The sequence below is a fragment of the Cervus canadensis genome, chromosome 2, assembly GCF_019320065.1.
Source record: "Cervus canadensis isolate Bull #8, Minnesota chromosome 2, ASM1932006v1, whole genome shotgun sequence".
Classification (NCBI taxonomy): domain Eukaryota; kingdom Metazoa; phylum Chordata; class Mammalia; order Artiodactyla; family Cervidae; genus Cervus; species Cervus canadensis.
Genome location: NC_057387.1, coordinates 96,706,241 through 96,717,811, shown reverse-complemented (window position 1 = coordinate 96,717,811; position 11,571 = coordinate 96,706,241).

The following is an 11,571-nucleotide window of genomic DNA, read 5'->3' as shown; positions in this document are numbered from 1 at the left end:
CAGTGCATAAGGGTTCCCTTGTCTCCACATTCTCAACAATACCTGTTATCTTTTGTCTTGATGGGGGTATCCATTCTGACAGGTGTGAAGTGATGTCTCATTGGGGTTTTGATTTTCATTTCCCTGATGATTAGTGATGTGAAGCATCTTTTCATATACCTGTTGCCCTTTTGTATGTGTTCTTTGGAAAAATGTCTATTTGAGTCCTCCACTCATTTTTTTTCAATTGGGTTATTTGTTTTTTTGCTGTTGAATTGTATGAATTCTTCATGTTTGGATATTAATCCTTTATCAATCATAGATGGTTTACAAGTATTTTCTTCTGTTTCACAGGTTGCCTTTTCATTTTGTAGAAGCTTTTCAGTTTAAAAAAAGTCCCAATGCTTATTTTTGCTTTCGTTGTCATATTTTAAAAAATGCTACGTAGACCAATGGCAAGGAGTTTTCCCCGATGTATTCTTCTAGGTGTTTGACAATGTCAGGTCTTATAGTTGAGTCTTTTTTTTCTTTTTTAATAAAGTTTTTATTTTGTTTATTTATGTTTGGCTGCACTGGATCTTCGTTGCTGTGTGTGCTGTTCTCTAGTTGTGTTAAGAGGGGGCTGCTCTCTAGCTGACTGTGTGGGGTTCTCATTGCAGTGGCTTCTCTTCTTATAGAGCTTGGGCTCTAGAGTGCAAGCCTGGTAGCGGAGCACTGGCTTAGTTGCCCTGAGGCATGTGCAATCTTCCTGGACCAGGGATCGAACCCGTGTCTCCTGCATTGACAAGCAGATTCTTAACCACTGGACCATCAGGGATTCCTTACCTTTAAGTCTTGAATTCACTTCAAGTTAATTTTTGTGAGTAGTGTAAGAGAGGGGTCCAGTTTCACTCTTTTACATGTAGATATCCAGTTTTCTTAACACTCTGTTAAAGAGACTCGCCTTTTCCTATTGTGTGTTCTTGTGGCCCTTGTCAAAGATCAGTTGACCTATACATGTAGGTTTATTTCTGGGCTCTTCACTCAGTTCTATTTGTCTATGTCTCTATTTTTATGCTAGTGCCATATTATCCTGATAATATAGCTTTGTAAGTTTGAAATTGGAAAATATTTTGCCTCCAACTTTGTTCTTCTTTCTCAGGATTGCTTGTTTATTTGGGGGTCTTTTGTGGTTCCTTATGAATTTTAGGATTGGTTTTTTTATTTCTGTGAAAAATGCCATTGGAATTTTAATAGAGATTGCATTGACTTTATAGATGTCTTTAGATAGTATGAAAATTTTAATATTAATTTTTCCAATCTACCAATGTGAGGTATTGTTCTCTTTATTTGTGCCTTCAATTTCTTCCATCAATGCCTTATAGTTTTCAAGTTATAGTTATCCAAGTCTTTTGCCTCCTTAATTAAATTTATTCTTATTTTATTGTTTTTGGTGTTATTGTAAATGGGGCTGTTTTCTTAATTTCTCTTTCTGATAATTTGCTGTTAGTGTATAGAAACTCAACTGATTTTTGTATGTCAAGTTTGTATTTCACAACATTATTGAATTCTTTTATCCTAACAGATTTTTGGTGGCATTGCTTTTGATTTCCTCCTTGACTCATTGTTTGTTCAGAAGTGTGTTGCTTAATTGCCATATATTTGTGAAATCTTCAGTCTTCCTCCTGTTATTGACTCCTAGTTTCAGACTACCATGGTTGGAAAAGATACTTGGTATGATCTCAGTCTATTTAACTTTGCTAAGACCTGTTTGTGACTTGATATATGATCTATTCTGGAGGAGGTTCAGTGTGTGCTTGAGAAGAATGTGTATTCTGTTTTGTTGCATAGAATGTTCCATATGAAAAAAAAAAAATGTTCCATATCAGTTCTTTTTGTTCACAAGTGTGGTTCAAGTCCAAAGTTTCCTGTTGATTTTCTGTCTGGTGATTTACCTGTTGTTGAAAATGGGGAACTGCCTCCTACTATTATTTGATTGTTGCATATTATTACCTTTATTAAATTAAATATCTGTTAATACTTGCCTGATATATTTAGGTGCTCTTATTGGGTGCATTTATTTACAATTGCTTTACCCTCTTAACTGATCCTTCCATCATTAGTGACCTCTTTGTCTCATAACATTTTTTACTTAGTCTATTTTTCTGATAGAATATAGTTCACTTGCTCTACTTTTGGCTTCCATTTGCATGGGATGTATTTTTTCATCTTTTTACTTTCAGCCTGTGTGTGTCTGTAAAGCTGAAGTGAGTCTCTTTTAGGTAGCTTATGGTTGGGTCTTGTTTTTTATCCATCCAACCACTGTCTTTTGCTTGAAGAATAGAATACACTTACATTCAAGATAATTTTGATAAATAAAGACTTACTATTGCCATCTTGTTAATTGTTTTCTGGCTGTTTTACAGTTCCATTTTTCCCTTCTTTTTTCCCTGTTGTCTTCCTTTGTGGTTTGATGATCTTCCATAGTGGTGTGCCTTGATTCCTTTCTTTGTATCTATCATGGGTTTTTATTTTGTGGTTACCATGAGGCTTACAGAAAACAACATATAGAAATTAATATAGCAATTTTATTTAAGCTGATAACTGATCACAAACAAAACCTCTACTCTTTTATTGCTCCCCCATTTTATGATTTTAATGTCACAATTTACATCTTTTTATATTGTATATTTGTTAAAATGTTTATAACTATAGTTATATTTAACACTTTTGTCCTTTAACCTTTATGCTAGAATTAAATGGATAACATTTTACCATATCACAGTAGTAGAGTATTCTGAATTTGACTATATACTTACCTTTATCAGTGAACTTTATACTTCTCAATGTTTTCATGTTACTAATTACTGTCCTTTCATTCCAGCTTGAAGAACTCCCAGTTCTTAGAACAAGCAGGTCTAGTGGTATGAACTAGCTTTTGCTTGTCAAGGAAAGTCTTTATCTCTCTTTCACTTCTAAAGGACAAGTTTGCCCACTAAAGTATTCTTATCTGACCAGTTTTTTATTATTATTGTTCTTAGGAGGAAAGTTGTGTTTTTTTTTTTTTTCTTTTAGCACTTTGTACATATCTCTCTATGCTCTTCTTTTTTGCAAGGTTTCTGCTGAGAACTTCACTGATAACCTTATGGGGGTTCACTTGCATGAGATGAGTTAAATAATTTTTTTTCTGCTTTCAAAATTCTCTCTTTGTTTTTGTTTTTGACAATTTTATCATAATGTGCCTCAGTGAGGTCTTCTCTGAGTTGAATCTGTATGGGGACCTATGAGCTTCATGCATCTAGATGTCCATATCTCCTTCCAGATTTGGGAATTTTTCAGCTCCTGTTTCTTTAAATAAGCTTTCAGCCCTTTTCTCATTCTCTTCTCTTTCTGGGACTCTCATAATGCAAATATAGGAAGTCCCCTACATATGAATGATTTCCTCTCTGAGAGCATGTTCATAAGTTCAATTTGCTTGAGTCCAACAAAGTTAGCCTAGGTATCCACCTAACACAATTGACATAGAGTACTGCACTTTAATAGATGTAGAATATTCTTCAGAGCATTATATATGTAATATGTAATAATAATATATATAAGTAATATATAAAACAATATATAGTAATATATAAAAGTAAACAAGTAATATAAAAAATAAACACAAAAGTAAAGAAAATATTTTAAATCTTACAGTATAGTACCCTGAAAAGTACAGTAGTACAGTACAACAGCTGGTATACAGGGGCTGGCATTGAGCAAACTGGCAAGTTACTGATTGGGGGAGGAGAAGAGGTAGGAGATAGTAAAGCTGAAGGACTGTCAGCAGCGGGAGAAAGAGGGCAAGTTGCAATTTCACTCAAGCTTGGTGTTGATAGAACGCACATGCGCATCTTCGAAAGTTCTCAACTTGAAGGTTCATGTGTATGAGTCTTACTGTATTGTTCGCATATATGACATATTGTGTCATATAATTCATGTAGGCTTTCTTCACTCTTTTTTTGTTCGGTAAGAATGTTCAAGAATGTTCTTTGTTCTCCTCTAACTGGATAATTTCAAATATCCTGTCCTCTATTCTACGGGTTCTTTCTTTTGCTGTATCCTGTCTGTTGTTTATGCTCTCTGTTTATTGCATTTTCCATTTCATTTATTGTATTCTTTACCTCCAGAATTTGTTTGGTGCTTTTTTTTTAAGTTCCTATCTCTCTATTGAACTATTTTTCAATATTTCAATATTCAATGATTCTACTGAATCATTTTGTTCATGTATTGGTTTCCTGGTTTCACTGAACTGTCTTTTTTGATATTTACCTATAGCTCACCAAGTTTCCTTAAAACAGCTATTCTGAATTCCTTATTGGACAAATTGCAGATATTCACTTCTCTGAGGTTGGCTACTGAAAAATTATTATTTTTTTGTGGTGTCATGTTTCCTTGATTGTTTGCATAACTTGAAGCCTTGCATTGCTATCTTCCCCCTTGAAGTGGCAATCACCGATTTCATTCTTAATGATTGGCTTTGGGGTAGAAATATTTTCTGTCACCCCTGCTAGGCATTCTGAGGCTTTCTCAGACCTTTTCTAAGGGTACACTGCTCCATACTTGTCCCCTCTTGTGGTAGAATCCTTAAGCGTGCATACTTTCTCAGTAATGGTACCGAATGCTTAAGTGTGTGATTTCTCTCAGGCCTACAGAGTTGGACTGGCTTTCTCGGTGTATTTGCTTTGTTGTTGTTCAGTTGCTCAGTCGTGTCTGACTCCTTGTGACCCCATGGACTGAAGCACACCAGGCTTTCCTGCCTTCACCATCTCCCGGAGCTTGCTCAAACTCATGTCCATCGAGTCGGTGATGCCATCCAACCATCTCATCCTCTCTGGTCCCCCTCTCCTCCTGTCTTTAATCTTTCCCAGCACCAGGATCTTTTCCAATGAGTCAGCTCCTCCCATCAGGTGGCCAAAGTATTGGAGCTTCAGCTTTGGCATCAGTCTTTCCAAAGAATATTCAGAACTGATTTCTTTTAGAATTGACTGGTTTGATCTCCTTGCTGTCCAAGGAACTCTCAAAGTTCTTCTCCAGCACCACAGCTCAAAAGCTTCAGTTCTTTGGTGCTCAGTCTTCTTTATGGTCCAATTCTCACATTCATAAATGACTACAGGAAAAACCAGAGCTTTGGCTATACAAACCTTTGTTGGCAAAGTAATGTCTCTATTTTTTTTTTGAAACTAGGCATGTTTATTATATCATAAAGAGAATTTTTATTTTACTACTGTTTCTTTTTTTTTCATTTATTTTTATTAGTTGGAGGCTCTCTTAATCTTCTATTTTTTAATACACTGTCAGGTTTGTCATAGCTTTTCTTCCAAGGAGCAAGCATCTATTAATTTCATGGCTGCAGTCACCATCTGCAGTGATTTTGGAGCACAAGAAAATAAAGTCTGTCACTGTTTCCATTGTTTCCCCATCCATTTCCCATGAAGTGATGGGACCAGATGCCATAATCTTAGTTTTATAAATTCTGAGTTTTAAGCCAGTTTTTTCACTCTCTTCTTTCACGCTCATCAAGAGGCTCTGTAGTTCCTCTTCAGTTCAGTTCTGTCACTCAGTTGTGTCTGACTCTTTGCGGCCCCATGGACTGCAGCACGCCAGGTTTCCCTGTCCATCACCAATCCATCACCAACTCGCAGAGCTTGCTCAAACTCATGTCCATCGAGTAAGTGATGCCATTCAACCTCTCATCCTCTGTCGGCCCCTTCTCCTCCTGCCTTCAATCTTTCCCAGCATCAGAGTCTTTCCCAATGAGTCTGTTCTTCGCATCAGGTGGCCAAAGTACTAGAGTTTCAGCTTCAGCATCGGTCCTTCCAATGAACATTCAGGACTGATTTCCTTTAGGATAGTTCCTCTTCACTGCCATAAGGGTGGTGTCATCTGCATATCTGAGGTTATTGATATTTCTCCCAGCAATCTTGATTCCAGCTTGTGCTTCATCCAGCCCTGCATTTTGCATAATGTACTCTGCATATAAGTTTAAAAAGCAAGGTGACAACATACAGCCTTGACGTACTCCTTTCCCAGTTTGGAACCAGTTCATTGTTTCATGTCTGGTTCTAACTGTTGCTTCTTGACCTGCACACAGGTTTCACAGAAGGCAGATAAGGTGTTCTGGTATTCCCTTCTTTTTAAGAATTTTCCATGGTTTGTCGTGATCCACACAGTCAAAGGCTCTAGCATAGTCAGTGAAGCAGAAGCAGGTGTGCTTGCTAACCAACTGCAAAAGCTCATTCTCACCGCTGCTGGGAGCACTAATAGGGAGCCAGTCTTGAGGTGGAGGTGCGGCATGTGGAGTTCTGGGGGGTGATGTGGGGCAGTTGGGGGATTTGAAGGTGAAGCATCTCCAGTGGCCCATGCACAGACCTCCTGATGGAGTCTGTGACACAATTACTAGGATCTGCGTCCCTGGGATGCCCTCTGTGGGCTCTATCTGCTGCTCCCTACCTTTCTGTATGCGGCACACCTCAGGTTTTGGGATGGAGCAACAAAGAAGTGGGAGTCTTTGGCAGTGGCCTGCACAACTGAAGATGCTGGGCATTCACTCACAAGCTCACTTTCCCCCATGGGAGAAATCACGGGCCAAAATGGTCCCTCTTAGCACTGAACTGTGCATCTCTGCGGGAAGTAAAGCAAAAATGGTCCTCTTGTCATCTTTGTTCAAGCTCAAATTGCCTAAATTGTTGCTCTTTGGGAGGAAGATGGTAGAAAACTCTTATTCTGCCATAATGATAACATAACTCTTTTGAGTCCTTTCAGTGTTATATAGTCCAATAGGATTTATTAGTTAATTCTCTAGGGGATGTACCTTTGACTTGCTATTACCACTAATTACAGCCTAGATTCACTGAAGTTACAAGTTGACTTGTAGATTTTTGCCTAGTAAAGTGTAAATGATATTTGGCCAGTAGAGAAGATAACTCCAAACGTAGTGCAGTACATTGTTTTGCTATAACAAAGTACCATAGACTGGGTGGATTATAAACAATAGGAATTTATTTTTCACAGTTCTGAAGGGTGGACATCCAAGATCAGAGTGCCAGCATGGTCAAATTCTGCTGAGGGCCCTCTTCTGCAGGCTGCCGTCTTCTCGTTATATCCTTACATGCCAGAAAGAGAGTGACAGAGCTCTTTGGGGTCCCTTTCATAAGGGCACTAGTCCCAATTCATGAGGGTTCCAGCCTCCTTACCTAATTATTTCCCCAAAGCTCCACTTTCTATTACCATCACATTTCAACATATGAATTTTGGGGAACAAAAACATTCAGTCCATAAGCCTCTACTTTAGCAAACTTATTTAAACATTCCCTTCCCATGTAATTATGTAAATCTCTGTTCTTTAACTGCTCTCTCAATCAGCTTTCCCAATCTTCTGAGTTAAGCTTCAAAAATTTCTACTTTGACAGAGTTACTGTGAACCTGGGGCTGAGGTCTGAGGTGACATTAATGACAAATTAAGATCTGCTCTATAGTTATATAATGTGACAATTCAGAAAGTCCTTTATGGTCTTTTCTCCTTTCTTAGAAAAAAAAATTAAACATAGAGAGAGTAACAATGATCACCAATGTACTCATCTTCCAAGTTTTTTCCTAGTTTTATTGATATAATCAATACAGTATTAATTATGTAAACTAAATAATAGTATATAGTTTATTTTTATTTTTTGGTGCTGCCCTGTGGCTTTTGGTATCTTAGTTCCCCAACCAGGGATTGAACCCGTGCCCACTGCAGTGGAAGCTTGGATTCCTACCCACTGAACTGCCAGGGAATTTCCTCACCAGTTTTTCCATTTCCATGTCCTTTTCCTGTTCTAGGATCCAACCCAGGATGTTGCATTACATTTATCAGGTTACATGTTTGAGCTTTATAATGATACATGGCATTCTTTTTTATTCATTCTGACTGAAGAGAGAATTCCATTCTTTGACGGTAACCAAGGTATACATTCTCCTATTGGTACATATTTAGGTTGTTTCCCAGTTTCCTTTACTGTTATAAACTGGTGCAATCCTAGTATCTTTATCCTTATCTTCTTAAATTGTCAGGAAACAGAGACAGAGCATCTATCTGCAGCATCTATCTGTAATTTATGATGAAGTGCCAGCCTACACCCTTCAAAATCTGGCTCTGATTTTCTGTTCTAGCCTCATCTTCACTCCCAGACAACCTTTCAAGTTCACTACTGACTTCTCCAGCTCTCTGATGTTTTCTCTTCTGCCCAGTGCTTTCCTGTTCCCCAGATTGCCTTTTCTGGTCACCTTCCTCACCCCACCATAAGCTCCAGCAGTATCTGTCAGAATGCTGTACAGATTAAGAGCAGAATGGGATTATATGTATGGCTGAGTCCCCTCGCTGTTCACCTGAAACTACCATGACATTGTTAATCGGCTGTTGTTCAGTTGCTCAGTCATGTTAGACTCTTTGCAACCCCATGGACTGCAGCACACCAGGCTTCCCTGTCCTTTACCATCTCTCAGAGTTTGCTCAAACTCATGTCCATTGAGTCAATGATGCCATTCAACTGTCTCATCCTCTGTCGTCCCCTTCTCCTCCTGCCTTCAATCTTTCCCAGCACCAGGGTCTTTTCTATGAGTCAGCTCTTCTGTAGCAGGTGGCCAAAGTACTGGAGCTTCAGCTTCAGCATCAATCCTTCCAATGAATATTCAGGATTGATTTCCTTTAGGATGGACTGGTTTGATCTCCTTGTAGTCCAAAGGACTCTCAAGAGTCTTCTCCAACACCGATTATATTGTACTAGCTACACCCCAATACAAAATAAAAAGTTAAAAGCTTGAAAAAAAGTGAGCAGAATGGGATTCGTAAGTATGTTTAAGAAATAACTATGTTCTTAATTTTTTTTAATGATCAGTATGGATATGGAATAACACCACATTGAGGCATATGAAAGTGAAAGAGATTTACCATATTCACAGGCTGTAGAAGAGACATGCCAGGGGGCTATGTGGGAGTACCACTCAGGAAGCCAGCTCAACCAAGCAGGCGGGGTGCTGGGAGAGAATGAAGACAGTGGGCGAGTTCCTCCCTGAGGATCAGGGTGATGATGCACACAGCAACAGGAATGAAGGGATTCCACTGGTGTGCTTGACGTCACTAGGTCATAGTCAGGACAGGACAAGAAGGGGAACTTGTGGCAGGGACCAGCCTCCTCATACCGTGTACCTTTTCTCCTGGGCAGGGGGCTCACAGACTGCTGGGCTGTTGAGGCAGCAGGAAAGTGTGATATCTAGTCTGTCTCAGGTGGTCTCATACATCCTAATGGTTTCAACTCTGTTATCTACACCTCCAGCCTAGACTTTGCTTCCCAAGCATCTGACCCATATATCTATCTGCCTCCGGAATATCTCTATTTCACTATCTCATGTGCTGTACTGTGCTTAGATGCTGAGTTGTGTCCGACTCTTTGCAACCCCATGGACTGTAGCCCACCAGGCTCCTCTATCCATGGAGATTCTCCAGGCAAGAATACTGGAGTGAGTTGCTATGCGCTCCTCCAGGGGATCTTCCCAGCCCAGGGATGGTACCCAGGTCTCCTGTATTACAGGCAGATTCTTTACTGTCTGAGCCACCAGGAAAGCCCATGCATACTGGAATGGGTAGCCTAATCTTTCTCCAGGGGATCTTCCCCGACCCAGGAATCAAACCAGGGTCTCCTGCATTACAAGTAGATTCTTTACCAGCTGAGCTACAAGGGAAGTCTGGCAATCTTATAGGTAACCTCAAAGTCAACCTGTTCAAAAATGAAATCATCATCTGTAATATGCCCTAAATCTGTTCCCCTTCCAATGTTCCCTGTATCTTAGGGAATGGCATCAGCAAGCTTCCAGAACTCAAAGTAAACACCTGGGAGTTTCTTTGGACTCACTTCTCCTCCCCAGCATTAATCTAACGCAGCACTAAGTTCTGTCTACTTTATTACCTTAGGATAGACACATATGTCAACTGCATCCACTTTTTATTCACTTTTGCATTTATTCAGTATCTTTTTATACTGGAATCTGTCCTGGCTTCTGGGAAACAAAAATCAGTGCTTCTCAAACTATCCTAGTAAAGGACCATTTCTTTTCTTTTTTCTTTTTCCAACCAGTCAAGAATGGATTCTTTCGGGACTTACCTGCTGGTCCTGTGGTTAAGAATCCACCTTGCAATGCAGGAGACTCAGGTTTGATCCCTGGAGAACTAAGATGCCACTTGCCTCGGAGCAACTAACCCACAGGCCTCAACTACTAAGCCCACATGCCACAACTAGAGAGTCCGTGAGCCACAATGAAAGATCCCCGTGATGATGCAACAAAGATCCCGTGTGCCCCAACCAAGACCTGATATAGCCAAATAAGTAAATGAATATTTTTTTTAAAAAGAGTGGATTCTTTTATAGAGTACAATGAAGATCAACTACTAGAAAAATAAAGTGAAAGGACATAAAAAATACAAGTCCCAGTTTTTCATTACTAGATTCAATCAAAGGAAATTACTTACCAAATTACTATAAAAGCTTATAAATGTTTCTCTCGATTCCTGTACCTATCTCATTGCAGACTGGTTAAGTTTGCAGACTGGCATCATCCATGGACCACACTCTGAGTAGAACAGAGCAGAGAGAGCAAACAGAATGGAGTATATATACGTGGGCCTCACAGTGAGAGGGGGAAGGCAGAAAAGAAAGACTCTTAAGCAAATAAATAATAACTACATCATCAGCAAAAAGCAATTAGTTATTTGTGCCAAGATGTGGGTAACCCAAGGCAATGGGCGCACAGAGAAGGCATGTAACCCAGCCTAGGTATCAGGGAAGCCTACCTTATAGGAGGTGCAAGACAGGTAGGAGTTAGTCAGATTGCAGATGCTCTAATGATGAGCAGGAATGATACTCTTGGCAGAGAAACACGTTCTGGAGACATTAAGTAGCACATGGCTTTTGGAATTACCTTCCTATGATTTGATGGACTGCTTTTCTCTGAGCCTCAGTATGTATAAATGGATGCGATCATCTTCTCTGAATGATGAAAGAAGTGGTGGTGGTGGTCCAGTTGCTCAGTCGTGTCTGACTCTTGCAACCTCATGGACTGTCGCCCCCCAGGCTCCTCTGTCCATGGGATTTCCCAGGCAAAAATACTGGAGTGGGTTGCCATTTCCTTCTCCAGGGGACCTCCCTGAATCAGGGATCGAACCTGGGTCCCCTGCATTGCAGGTGGACTAAGCCACCAGAAGCCCTAAGAGAGATAAGGATGAAAATGTAACAATATAACAATGCCCAGAGCTTGGTACCATGCTTTCTCCTGTGTTTGGGATACTTACAGGAATCAGAGCTACCTTGGATGGTGGGGTAGAGTGGGTGAAGGGACAGGTCGCTGACCCAAGACTGGAGTCCAGAATGACCCAGGCTGAGGGGATATAGGGCAGCATGCCTGCCCCTGAGTCATTCCCAGGCCTGAGGCATGTTTCTCTAGGACAGTCAGCAGACCATGAGTACAGTTTTAGGTGGGGGAAGGAGGCAGGACCCCAGAGTAATCTCTTCCTCTGCAGTCCGTGGTGTTCCAGACGTCCACAAC